This window comes from Lepidochelys kempii, chromosome 7 (genome assembly GCF_965140285.1).
Source record: "Lepidochelys kempii isolate rLepKem1 chromosome 7, rLepKem1.hap1, whole genome shotgun sequence".
In the NCBI taxonomy this organism is placed as follows: domain Eukaryota; kingdom Metazoa; phylum Chordata; order Testudines; family Cheloniidae; genus Lepidochelys; species Lepidochelys kempii.
In genome coordinates this window covers 76,477,486-76,491,420 of record NC_136386.1, presented here as the reverse complement: position 1 = coordinate 76,491,420, position 13,935 = coordinate 76,477,486, and the positions used below count along the sequence as shown (strand labels likewise).

Sequence of the window (13,935 nt, the reverse complement as noted above, 5' to 3'; positions counted from 1 at the left end):
AGTGGCAAGGTGAAATAGTGTTGGGGCATCAAGGAGCAATTATGGCTTCCTAATTCTCTGCCTGGTTCCCAGCCTTGCCGCCTTGGCTGCTCTGAGCTGCATCAGGAAGCAACAGTTGCAATGGACTATGTCTCCTTCCCACCTCTGACATGCCTGCTGTGCTGGTAGCTGTGTCAAGGGTGGTGCCAGGAGTTAGCTTCCATGGTTCTGTTCCTACAAGAGAGATGCAGATGGTTTCCGTTCTTTGTGCCATTAAAACGAACAGAGCAGGGCAGAAAATCTTCCCCGCCTGTTTTTTCACTACATTCATTTTCTGGAAAATACTTTATCTATCTAGTGAAATTTAACCTAGTATTTCTGCTTTGTTCCCCTGACACACTCATCCATGCTGCAAATGCACAAGGCCAAGCTGTGTGGTCCTGCACAGGCCTACAGAGAATTACCAGTGTACAAAGCACTTCTCTAGGATAGGACATGCTCTTTCATCTAGTGATAGGTGTGGTCTACTGCCTCCCCTTCAGTTTTACATTGCATGTCCCTACTTTGCATGTCCCTAAATACTTACTGGGCCTCTGGGTGTTCCACCCACAGCATCCTTCCAGCCAGTTGTCTGCTCAAGATGGAATTTTAGTGCAACTCTCAACAGCTGATTTCCTTCCCGCAGCCTAATTAAGTTTGTTCAAATAATTGTTTACAGCACGACAGTTCTGTTCTGTGAAGCCAGACAGCTGGAAGGTTGCCCTTGGATAAACAATAAGGCCACCAAGGAGCTAATGATCTATAAAATAGCTAAGAAAAATCTCAAGGCAGAGGTGTTGGAGTTTCTTCTATCTCCCTTTGTCCTCTATACAGGGACTCTATTTTACTGAGGGCAATAGATTAAGGAATTATAAATATTAAGTGATCCATGTAAATATATCTTGGAATTTGTTTGCAATGTAACTTTTTTATTTGTAGTATGTACTAAATTTTTTCATAACATGATACAGTAAATTAGTTGTAATTTAGTTCATTTTAAAGTGCTCCCTAATTGTTTTACCCCGTGTCCCTTTATACCTGGTAACATTATCATTCTTAACATTTATGTACTGTACTGTTGTATTTCATTCTTATTTATTAGTCTGTTGACACATCTAAAGCTGTAAAGTCCTTTACAGGCATTAACTAATTAATTCTCTCAACACCCCTGTAAGGTAAAGACCTGATCCAAAGTTAGTTGAATCAATGATGTGATTTCTACTTACTTCAATGGACTTCGCATCAGAACTTATGAATGTAGTATTGTCCTCATTTTAAAAAAATGGGAATACTGAGGTAGGCAGCATAAGTGACTTAATCAAGGCCACAAATTGAATCACTGGCAGAATAGGCACCAGAATTCAGGAGTCTTGACTCCCAGATTCAGGTTTAGTACACTAGACCCAAATGTCTCTCCTTATTTTTTAAAAATTTTAAACAAAAATAGTGTAAAAACCCTTAATTCTATTTGCATGTCCACCAGGTGGTTACCCAAGTGTCAGAAAACAGGCAGTTGGCCACTTTTTATTCTCAGGCTCTTCTCACTTTTGAAGATTCTATGCTGTAATGTGGGAAAAATAAATGTGTGCGTATTTTCAAAACTGCTTTCAGCACTTCTCTTGTAGCATCCAGTAGAGGGTGATATTTCTCTCTCTCTCTCTTCCTCCCCCAAATAACACGTAAGTCACCTTAATGACACAACCTTTGAATAAGCTGGATACTGCAGAGCTATGTGATTTGTGAGTCTCTGAAAGCCTGTAAGACTACCAAACAGTTTGCTAGAATTGACTAGTGACTTTACTATTATGGTACATCAGTGAAGGCATGGGTTCTTCTGGTTTTTCTAATTTCTTTGATCTGAATGATTTGTAATCAGTAGTTAGTTACTTGAGCAATCGGGTTCCAAGTGAGCTATCACATACACTCACTTGAAAAGACAGGGAGATTACCACTGTAATATATCTGGGAGGTATTCTTCAGAAGTGATCTGTAAAGGAAAAAAGAAATCACAGTCTGAGTGAGAAAATAGATGGACTTCAGGAAAAAATTACTGCACAATTTCAATTATTGCACAAAACATTTGTCATTGAGGATGGAAAAGGACATTAAGAAGGAGCCTGGAGTTGGCAGTGGGATATGGTCTTTCATCATTAGGCCACCGTTTCAAATTTTGGCCCAGAGTATTCATGGATGGAAATCAAACCATGACTGTTGGGTAACTGTTTGCTTGCCTGTGTGAAATGAGTTGGTGGCCTAGTTCCTAGTGAACGGGTTCCACATTACAGAAACCATCGCTACAGTTTCATTAACTCCCACCTTTATAGCTGGCAAAGATTCTTCAGAGAACCCTCCAAAACATGGTTTTGAGACATACTGGCATGGTGAGGGAATTCTCTTCTGCCGCTGCCCCAGCTGTACCATGTTCAAAGAATAGGTGCTGTGGCTGCACCTTTCACAAGCATCAGGTTGACATGAATTTTATCTTAAATAAAAAGGCTCAGAACTGTTAAACATTATTCCTGTTGGAGTGCTCTAACAGTGTCATGGCTGCTCCAAATGCAATGGTGGTAAAATTCCATCATAACTAAAAGAAGACACTTTAACCCCTTAATTAAAGGGGACATTCTTTCTCCGACATCTTTGTGGTTTTGGGGAATCCATTTTTGTTTCCTATCACTTTTTATTATCGTAATTAAATTAAATTAATTTGATTTATTTATTTGGATAGCAGCAATAGTGTGGTTGGCACATTACAGATAGGTTTGCATTGTCTTGGATGTTCAGCTGTTTGCATTTCTTTGCTTTGAATATTCCTTTTCTGTTTATCTCTCTCTCTCTCATGCTTGCTTTCATTGCTTTTCAGATCATTTCTGAGAATACTCTTTGTTTGACATGCTGGGCTGGATAGACAAAAAGGAAGAGAGGTTTAATATATTTAGTTAGCAGCATTTTAATAAGTAATGGTGTTCCTTTTCTCTCTTGACTTTAGAGTCGTATTGAATAATTGTAGAGATAATTACCATATTTCTAGATTCATAAAAAATGTGGCTGATACCTGACCAAGTTTTCAGACTGATCTCTACCCCTGCACTGTGCCTGTAGCATATGCACTCATTTTACTGCCACAGCCACCTGTATGCCACTAAAAAAAAATGTCATGGTTTGTGGAAGTGCACACTTGAGTGTATGCAGAGAACAGGCAGTGTACGCATCCCAGTGTATGCAAAGAACCGGCACATGGCCACATGCTCAGATTTTTGTGATCACAAGTAGGCATTGGGGTCTGAATACTCATTTTACTGTACCAAGACAATGTCACAATTTGATCTTTCTAATTACTTCATTAGTCTTTTTAAATAAATACAGACTGTTTGTAATTAGCCCTGGAATTATTTGATACAATTTGAAATCAGATAAATTTTGAGTGGGAAAGCCATTTACTCAATAAATTCTACAAATGAAAAATACCGATGTATTATTTCCATGAATCTTGACTGGTGTTTACTGTTTAATCATTCAGGAGGTAACTAGCTTATTACGCTCATGGATCCTGTACAGTTTCATCCCTTTCTACCTACCCCTCCCATTTCTAAGATTCCATTTCCTGTTTAGGGCTTTACCCAGTGCTCACAGAAGTCAGTGGAAAGATATCAGTGGGCACTGGTCATGTTCATAGTTCAGAAACCATTAACTGCTTTGTTTCCTCGGGCAGGAAATGGAAGATCTCTTACAGAACATTATGGACCAAGATTTCTAGCATTGGTTTTGTTCAAACTGCTAATTCTTGAGCATAATTTTGCAAAAAGTTGTAACTTGTGGTTTGTTTGTTTTTTCTCACATCCATATTTTGTAAAAGTTAGTATAATTTTAAGTAAGATGCTTAAGATTCATTTGTTCAAATGCATTTTAGGATCTCATTATTTGTCCTGTATTAAAAAAAAAGCTTTAAAAGCATTTAAGATACTTCATAGATGGAATATTTATCAAACTAAAGCACAGCAAAGAGCAAAAAAGACCCCACAATAAATTAATGTGCAAGATTGCAGACACCACATACATGTACATATAGGATGAATTAAGATTTGTGATAATCTTTTCTTTCTCCTGGGTGTTCCTGCTCAGAATGTTTTGTCTTTTAAATGTGCTGTTAAAATATACTAAAACTGCCTTTATCAGGAATTTAGTGACAGTGACATTGAGATTCAGAGTGAGTCGAGCTCAGATGAGGAACAGAGAATCACTACAAGAGTTTATCGCCGGCGTGTGATTCTGAAGGTATCCTGTGATTTTAGTTCTGGAGGTACCACTGGCATGGATTTGGTCTTGACTGCTGTGCTAATGTTCAGTGTTAGTCATATTAGACTCCCTCTTGTAATGTGCTTTCCATTTCTGGTATGTATTTACAATTAAAATATTAGGTAGTCTTTCTTTGCTTAATCTCCAGGCTTATGGTTGTCTTCTGGTGGGAAACAACCACACAGCGTTGCCTTTTTGTCTCTCTTAATGCCATTGTGTTCTGCATAGCATCATTAACACAGTCACTATATATAGTGAGATATAATGGTATATGGACATAGTTAGATATAATGAAACCTTCAGGGTTGATAACCACTTTCCAAGCATGTCTGGTATGGAACAGAATGTATGCACACAGGGCATGTATGATATATTTTGGTTTTTCTTAATTTTAATTGCATAAATCACAAGTAAAACACATTCTGTAACATTCCGTAAGGGTAGGATTTAGAAACATAAGATCTATTGATGTTCCATGGGACTTGTGTTCCTAAATCCCTTAGGTGCTTTTGAATCTCTTTCCCTACCGATATTTGGGCCTGATCCAAAACCTGTTGAAGTCAATGAGAGTCTTGAGTGGGTTTTGGATTAATCCTTGTTTGATGTTTTTACAACAACATGTTGATGGAATGTATTCACAGATATAATAATACTTAATAATGTGGTGTCATGTAAATAAATACAGTTGTTGTGTATATTTTGTTATACACTCAAATAATTAGCTGTTACTTGCCCTAGAACAGTGGTGTTCAACCTGTGGTCCGTGGACTCCTGGGTGTCAGCAGACTATGTGTAAGGGGTCCGCAAAAGGTTATTGTTACTATAGAACAGTGGTTTTCAACCTATGGTCCGTGGACCCCTGGGGGTCTGCAAACTATGTCTAAGATTTCCAAGGGGGATCTGTACCTCCATTTCAAATTCTGTAGGTGTCTGCAAATGAAAAAAGATTGAAAACCACTGCCCTAAAACATTTACATAGTCAAAGATTATGTCAACACTATGAACTAGGGCTGTGACTCCCATGCTGGCATATAAATACAGATATGTATTTGGCATGGCTAAGCCATGCCTCTGCTGCTGCTACCTGTATTACCATGACTACACTGCTATTTATACTTGTGCTAGCTTAATGAGAACTAGCACCAGTATTTGTATGCGAGTAGGGGAATCACACCCCTAGCTTGTAATGTAGACATAGCCAAAAATGTCTGTATCTAAAACATGAATTTTAATATTCAGTTATTTGTAGGATTTTCTTGTATGTTTTTATTGAAAAACAGTGATGAGGCCAGAAAGACAGAGCTGCTGTCATGCTTATATAGCTGATGCTATAGTGATGGAATTTACCTGTGATATAATAGTTATTTTAGTAGCATAAATTCCAGCTATTCATGGCATTTCAAATCTGCCTTTTTAGATTAATATTTGTACGTTTATGGAAAGGGGGAATGTATGGGGGGGGAGAGGAGGGAGAGCTCAGTGGTTCGAGCATTGGTCTGCTAAACCCAGGGTTGTGAGCTCAATCGTTGAGGGGGCCATTTAGGGATTTGGGGCAAAAAGTGGGGATTGGTCCTGCTTTGAGCAGGGGGTTGGACTAGATGACCTCCTGAGGTCCCTTCCAACCCAGATATTCCTATGATTCTATGTGTCTATGATTCTTAATACTGGTCAGTTCTACCTCCTCTCTATGATATGAAAACACACTGCTTTCCAGACGTATTGATCTCTCCAAGATGCAGGCCCTTGTTTAATACCATACATTATATGCCTCTTCAGTTTATCAGTCATGTTCCCTTCTTTAAAATCCAAGGGAGGCTTGCCGGGGTGATGGCTGGATATATCCCAATGGGACTAAAATCTTTCTGTCATCTTTATGGGAGAAGCCTGTTGCCGTCTTTCAAAATCTCTAAACTGTTCATTACATCTCTATGACACCGCAGTAATTGTAATCTGAAGTATTCGACGCAGCCAGAGAGGAATAAGAATGTTGTTCCTGTTTTCACATTGGTCTGTTGTTGTGAGGGTATCATAGGGCAGTGTAAGCTGCATTGCATAAAGATTCTCCCCTGGCCAGATGCTGAGCTCTTAACAGCTCTTTTACACTGTTGCAGTAGCTTGAAAAGCTATTGCACAGAAAAGAATTCCTCCCTCCCTCCCTGCCTCCCTCCCTTTGTGTTCTGTTCAATACTTCTCACTGGTTTCGCAAAAAGAAAAGGAGTACTTGTGGCACCTTAGAGACTAACCAATTTATTTGAGCATGAGCTTTCGTGAGCTACAGCTCACTTCATCGGATGCATGTCGTGGAAACTGTAGCAGACTTTATATATACACAGAGAATATGAAAAAATACCTCCTCCCACCCCACTGTCCAGCTGGTAATAGCTTATCTAAAGTGATCATCAGGTGGGCCATTTCCAGAACAAATCCACGTTTTCTCACCCTCCACCCCCCCACACAAATTCACTCTCCTGCTGGTGATAGCCCATCCAAAGTGACAACTCTTTACACAATGTGCATGATAATAAAGTTGGGCCATTTCCTGCACAAATCCAGGTTCTCTCACCCCCTCACCCCCCTCCCAAAAACCACACACACAAACTCACTATCCTGCTGGTAATAGCTCATCCAAAGTGACCATTCTCCCAACAATGTGCATAATTAAGGTGGGCCATTTCCAGCACAAATCCAGGTTTTCTCACATCCCCCCCACCCCCATACACACACTCACTGGTTTGTTGTTTTAGAGGCTGTAGCAATAGGAGACTGGGGCAATTTTTTTTTTTTTTAAGTACCAAAAATTCAAGTTCTAGAATTGAACTGCCCCAGAGGCCAGTGTTCTCTTTTCCAGTTAAATCATGCTGCCTCAGACAACTCGCCTGGCCCATTGTAGTACTGATCCTATATATTATGGTTTGGAGCAAGTACTGTATTATCTTTAAATAGGGACACCCTTGACATGCTTGTTCACTTTTTACTCCATTGAAGTCATTAGAAGTTTTTCCTGAGTCAGAACTGGGTAAGGATTTCAGGATTTGGCTCTTAGTGTTGGGTCCTTATCTTGATTCAGTCCTATTTTTCCATATCAGTAATAGCAAATGAAAGCAGGTGATTACAGGCTTGGCCGCTCCACCATGGAATAGCTGCTGTGCAGAGGGTTGCACATGTGACATTTTTACTGTAGTTTATATTGATTACTGTCTCATCGCTACATTAAAAGTAATAGAGGTTCCAGGTATCCCACAGAGGTGAAATTTGATCACCCCTGGACTAAGGATAAATTCAATCTTGTGGAAAAAGAATTCACTGGATGACTCCACAGGTAATGTTAGGACTAAATTACTTTATTGACTTTCTCATTTCTTTATTTCTGTTTTGTTCCTTTATATGTTGTTGTTTTTCCTATTACTTATTATTTGCTACGTACAGTTATTGTGCTCTTCTCTGTTCAAAATATGGAGAAAGTCATTTCCCTGTCCAAGGAAAGTATGATCGAAGGGCACAATCTCGTGAAGTGCTGAGTATTCTCAAACTCAACTCCCATTTGTATATAGCACTTTACAGTATTGAACCATACATTTAGACAAAATATGTAAGACACATCTCCCCATATTACCAGATCATGGGCTAATCTCAAAATGGTAGAGAATTTTTTTTCCTCTCCCTTTCCCTGTTTGGAATTTGGTGCTAGGACTCACAAAAGAGGTGCAGGAGTATGGGCAATTAACACACAAGGAGAAAATAGGAGCTTCAGCCGTAAGATATACATTTACAGGCAGATCTAAACCCCACTGAATTCAATAATTACAATAAATGGTGACCCTCATTTTTATGCTTTTTAACAATTCTAAACAAACAAAATGATTTAATCAGCATCTTGCAGAAAGTCCTGTGAAAGATCTGCATTTCACTTCACAACCATTTTATAATGAAAAAACCCCTAATTTCTGTCAAATTTCACATCATTTTGCAAGTTTTATTCCCTTTACTTCTTGACGCTGTTGTGGATGTTCTGTGTTTTCTTCTAAAAATATTCAGAAACGGGCTCTTTTCCCTCCATCCTTTTTGATAGTGAAGTGACAAAACAGGTGGTTGGTTCTAAGGGGTGTTTGTCTTAGTCTTCAGTAATGCAGAAGGATCTGAGCAGCAGTTTATTACTAAGCTAAAACCAGCAACTCTTGTGATCTTATTACTCAGGGGAGACTTATTTATGGAAAGTGAAAATATAACCAACCTACAGGTGGCAAGAATTACGGGTGAATTTCACCTAGTGCACATGGCCTGTTCTCCACATCAGCTGTGCATCAACGGCTTACATTGTGCTTTTAGCCATGAGAGAGCCCTCTCTACTGGGGTGACTTTCACTCCATATGAATAAGACAGTAACTATGTGCTCTAAGTTTCCCCCACCCCAACCTCATCCATGATGTGCCAATGTCAGTGTTTTGGAAACTATTGAAGTTACTGGCTTATTTTAACAAGTCAGAACATAAATGTAAAAGCATAACCATTAAGACAAACTGCTTATTATCATTATAACCACACTGTATATAGAAAGAGCTTTTTCTGCATTACCAACTTCTAAATCTCAAACCACTTTCTGCTGCCCCAACAGAGGCATTTCTTCTTTTCAGCTCTGCACTTAAGTTTACCAGGGCTCTTTTCTATAGCTTTAGTAGTACATCTGTGAGCAGTTGTAAGAATCAGCATAGCTGACAGACTTGCAGAATCTGATTAAAGAAGCCTCCCCAAGTAGGCAGAATCCACCAATGACAATGACCTTAATGAGATATTTGTTTCTTGCGATACAGCCACATAAACTTGAGACCACAAGATACAGCTGCTGCTTAAGAACTGCAAGAATGTGAATCTTCAAAAAAGAACTAGAAAAATTATTGGAGGACAGGTCCATCAATGGCTCATTAGACAGGGGTGGTGTCCGTAGCCTCTGTTTGCCAGAAGCTGGGAATGGGCAACGGGATGGCTCACTTGATGATTACCTGTTCTGTTCATTCCCTCTGGGGCATCTGGCATTGGCCATTGTCAGGAGACAAGATACTGGGCTAGATGGACCTTTGGTCTGACCCAGTATGGCCGTTCTTATGTTCTTAATCTTGAGACGGCGGGATTAGGTGGTGTTGATGGGTTTGGTTAGTGGGAAAACAGGATTCCGGGCATCTTAGAGCTGCTGCTGCTGCTATGGAGTCATCCGCCCCAGTCTTTTGGAAAAATTTAATATTGGAAGGATCTTTTTACTTCACCTATTTCCTTCTGCTTTTATGCTCCATTTTACTCTTGTGGGTCACAGAGACTCAGCTACACCCTTCTTCCCTGCCATTAACAATAACAGATAAAATAGGAACAAAATGAATCATTATCCTTCTAACAACAAAGCAAACATAAAAGAAAATCAGAGCTCTCCGGAACCAAGAGTAACCTTAGGCACATGACTGCAGCATTGACTGTATAACCCCGTTTAGTTGGAGGTCCCTGAGAACACACACAATCTGTAAATAAAAGTTCAGAAAATCAATAGGGCTGGTTGGAAGACTTAAAAAGAAAACAAAATGCTGCTCCCTGGGTCTCCTACCCTGGAGAGCAGCAAAGAGGATGCCAATTGGCTTTGGAGGGACTGCATTCCAACTAGTATGGTAACAAAGATCTGGTTTGAAAAGCCAGCCAGCATTCCCTTCATTGTACTCTGGGGTTGGGGCAGTGGATCACAGCTTTGTTCAGTACAATTCCCGGGATATAACTGAGCTTCCATTAATCATGAATGTACTATATGAAGTTTTTCTTCCTGCTTTTCTGAAGCTCTCCATGTTGTGACAGTGATTTAAACCAGTCATGGGTACAATAAAGCTTTATACAAACATGTTGCAGCAGGAAGAATCTACTCTTCACCTCTGTGGGGATGCACCAGTTATGTATTTTCAAGGCAAAAAGCAGCAGTTGCGGTGGGGTTATCTTATGTGCTGTTCTAACCCAATACCTCTTTATGTTCATGACAACAGCAAGTAAAACTGCCAGAGGGCAAGTTTTTCTAGTAAATGTCCTTCTTAATAACTACATCGGGCTAGAAAATTCAGTGCAATCCGATCTATCTCCCTACCTACTGTGAACCCTACTGTAATTTATTTTAACTACCCACAAGCAAGAAAAATCTGTGAGCTAGATTTCATCAACACTGGCTTGCTCAGTATTCACTACATTTACCATTAAACTGTGGTTAAAGGAGCATGTAACTAATTAAGAGCCCAAGATACCTTTGAAGCTGAATCCTCTTGCAGTAAATGTCTTCCAATTTACTGATATGTTGTGTTTCAAAGTTGATCACAGTAGGTGTCACTCATTTATGTAAAAAAATGTAAACATACAGACAAAATTCCCACCTGTTTATGCAGTAAGAAAGGAAACAAGTGTAAAAGCAACCTGAGAGCAGCTGGGCATGCACATGGCATCGTGTGTTGGTTACCTTTCCTATGAGCCATACTTGTTATGGTGGCGGTTATGGTGATGTTATTATTCATTATTTGTATTACAGTACTGCCTAAAGGCCCTAGTCGAGACCCCATTGAACTCAGCACTGTACACACACACACACAGCCCCCAGCAGCAAAATGCTTACAGTCTAACTAGAGAGACAAGGTGGGTGAGGTAATATCTTTGATTGGACCAAGTTTGGTTGATGAGAGAGACAAGCTTTCTTCTTCAGATGAGAGCTCTGTGTAAGCTCATCTCTCTCACCAATGGTCCAATAAAAGATATTACTTCACCCCCTTTGTGTTGCTAGTATCCTGGGACCTACACAGCTACATTAACAGTGCATACAGTCTAAATAGAGCAGACAAAGGATGGAGTAAGGGGAGGAAACAGAGGGGGACAACTTTAACTGTGATTCCTGGAGCTACTTAGGCACTTGAAAACTCTAGTGTTTTTGACAGGAGCCCTGAATCTAATTCCTTTATAAAAGAAAGAAAAGTAAATAAATATTAGACCCACTCAGCTCTAATAACAACATGTTCTGACATCTTGTGGCAAGTCACTTAAGGGACACTCGTTAGGTTTAAAATTTTAATGTATATTCTTACTTTATTACTAACTCCGTGGAGAGAGAGACCCCGTCAGGACTCCTGGGTTCTATCCTAGCTCTGGGAGGAGAGCGGGATCTAGTGGGTTATAACGGGGAGCAGATACATCTGGGTTCTGTATAAGAACATCAGAATGGCCGTACTGGGGTAAGACCAATGGTCCATCTAGCCCAGTATCCTGTCTTCCAACAGTGGCCAATGCCAGGTGCCCCAGGGGGAATGAACAGAACAGGTAATCATCAAGTTGCCCTGTTGCCCACTCCCAGCTTCTGGCAAACAGAGGTGACAGACTGCTGCCCACCCTGGCTAATAGCCATTGCTTGACTTATTCTCCCTGAACTTATCTAGTTCTTATTGAAACCCTGTTATAGTTTTGGCCTTCACAGCATCTCCTGGCAAAGAGTTCCACATGTTGACTGTGAAGAAATACTTTTTTTGTTTTAGAGTAACAGCCGTGTTAGTCTGTATTCGCAAAAAGAAAAGGAGGACTTGTGGCACCTTAGAGACTAACCAATTTATTTGAGCATAAGCTTTCCTGAGCTACAGCTCACTTCATCGGATGCACCGCCATTTCAACAAGATTTCATTTCAAATATTTTCTCCATTCTATAAATAGTGAGAAATGTTTCTTCTCATGTGAACTTTTTGGCTGTTTGATTGGGTGAACTGAGTGCATTTTTCTTTTAAAATCCCAAATTTTACTCTCAGTACTTGGATTTTAGAATTCCTGTACATAAATGGTTGGCACTTATAGCTTAATGGATGTCTGTTTAGGGACTACGCCATTGTGAACTCCTGCTTACATTGAACATGAATCAGACAACAGCACTCTAACATTTCAGAAAAATTACTTGTTGCTCAAGGAGTTCAATGCATGATTTAGTGCTTAGAAGAAACAAGTTAGAAACTCAGTAAATGCTTTAAGGACACCTTTCATGTACTAAAATATAGCTATTAGCACATTTATACAGAAAGCCTTTCACGTTATCCATGTGAGATAAATCCATTTGAACATATTTTATTACTTAAAATCCAACCTAGCATGTGTTTGTTGCTTGGAGTGGTGTGAAAATAAATGTGTGGGCATTGCAAAAATATAGGTTCTATTGCTAATCTTATAACACATTCTTTAGGGTGAGGAAGCAAAAAACATTCCTGGTGAATCAGTAACAGAAGAACAGTTTACCGATGAAGAAGGCAACATCATCACAAGAAAAGTAATCATGAATTGCAGTTTCACTATTCTGAATCGTTGTATTCAAGTAACTACTCTTACCAGGCTTTCTCCTTTGAGAATCAGGAAAGAAAATCGATACTTTTCATGTGTTGCTTCCTACAGGTCACCCGGAAAGTAATAAGACGTGTTGTTATCCCACATGAGAGAAAAGTTGGTGAAATGGTAATGGATGGGGGGGGCTACAAAGAAATAACAGTAGAGGAGGGTTGTGCTGACTATCTATAAAGCGCTACTAAAGGGCTGGAGGTTTGCAATTTAACATCAAGTCTTGGCAAAGAGAAGTGCTTGCATTGTTGACAAGCTGTGCATCTGGACGAAGGGCAAGGTTTTACCATTGTAATGTTTACTGATAGGGTTCATTTTCAGAAAGATCTGTTTTCATTGTGCTAGCAGCAAAAATCTTTTTCACACTAAGATATCGGGGTTTGTTTGTATAAAACAGTCAGTGGTTTTAAATTTAGGACTGGGTGTGAATTCTCCCCTTTGACTCCTCCCTCCCCTCAAAAATAAGTAGTTTCATATGTGTATTTTGGTTGTCTTTTAGCATCTTTACCCTGGACCTGATATGTGTTTTGTATCATTCCTTCACAAACAGAAAAAATATTTACCTGTAGCGAACAGGGGACCTGATCCTACAACCCCTTACTCATCTGAGTAATCCTTCAGTGGCACAGCTCATGTGACTAAGTGGTTTCAGGATTCAGCCTGCCATGAACATGTTTGGATTTTGGCAGTGTGAAAAAGAGAACATCAGGCCAAATCCCAAAATCCTTACTCAGGGCCAGCCTCTCTGGAGAATAGAATGAAAGTAGGGCTGCAAGTAGCTTCTGTCTGCCCTTCCATGCAGGAGCCAGTTCCAACTTCTTGTATGCCCTGAAGCATAAGAACTGCTCTTTCTGTGTAACCTGTAGGGTACAAGTCATCCCAAAGTGACTAGGGGAGATGAGGAGGAGGGAAGCCTGTTCTCTCTATCTCTCTCTCTCTCTCCTGGTCAGCAGAGCTGGATGGATGCGCTGAAGGCAGTATATTGCATCCCTGAAGAGAAATAGTACAGGACAATGTGGCTGTCTTTAATGCAGCCCTAATGCAGGACTGTTCCTCAAAGGTGCTGTTGAGCCCTCAGCTTGAACTAAGTCTTTACTCTGGAAAAACTCATTGAAGTTAATGGAGCTTTTGTCTGAGTAACAACAGAATCACTGCTATTGTCCCTCTTCTGATAGTAAAACACAAGCAAATGAAAATAGAACAGAGTTGAAAATATAAATACCCATGCCCTCCTCCCCAGATGAAACTCTT

At 39.8% G+C, this 13,935-nt stretch overlaps 1 protein-coding gene across 11 annotated transcripts in view; it reads left to right on the top strand.

Annotated features, from left to right (window-relative positions):
* ANK3 (ankyrin 3) overlaps nt 1-13,935 on the top strand; it is a 557,055-nt gene that overhangs the window by 534,998 nt on the left and 8,122 nt on the right. The window lies entirely within an intron of this gene.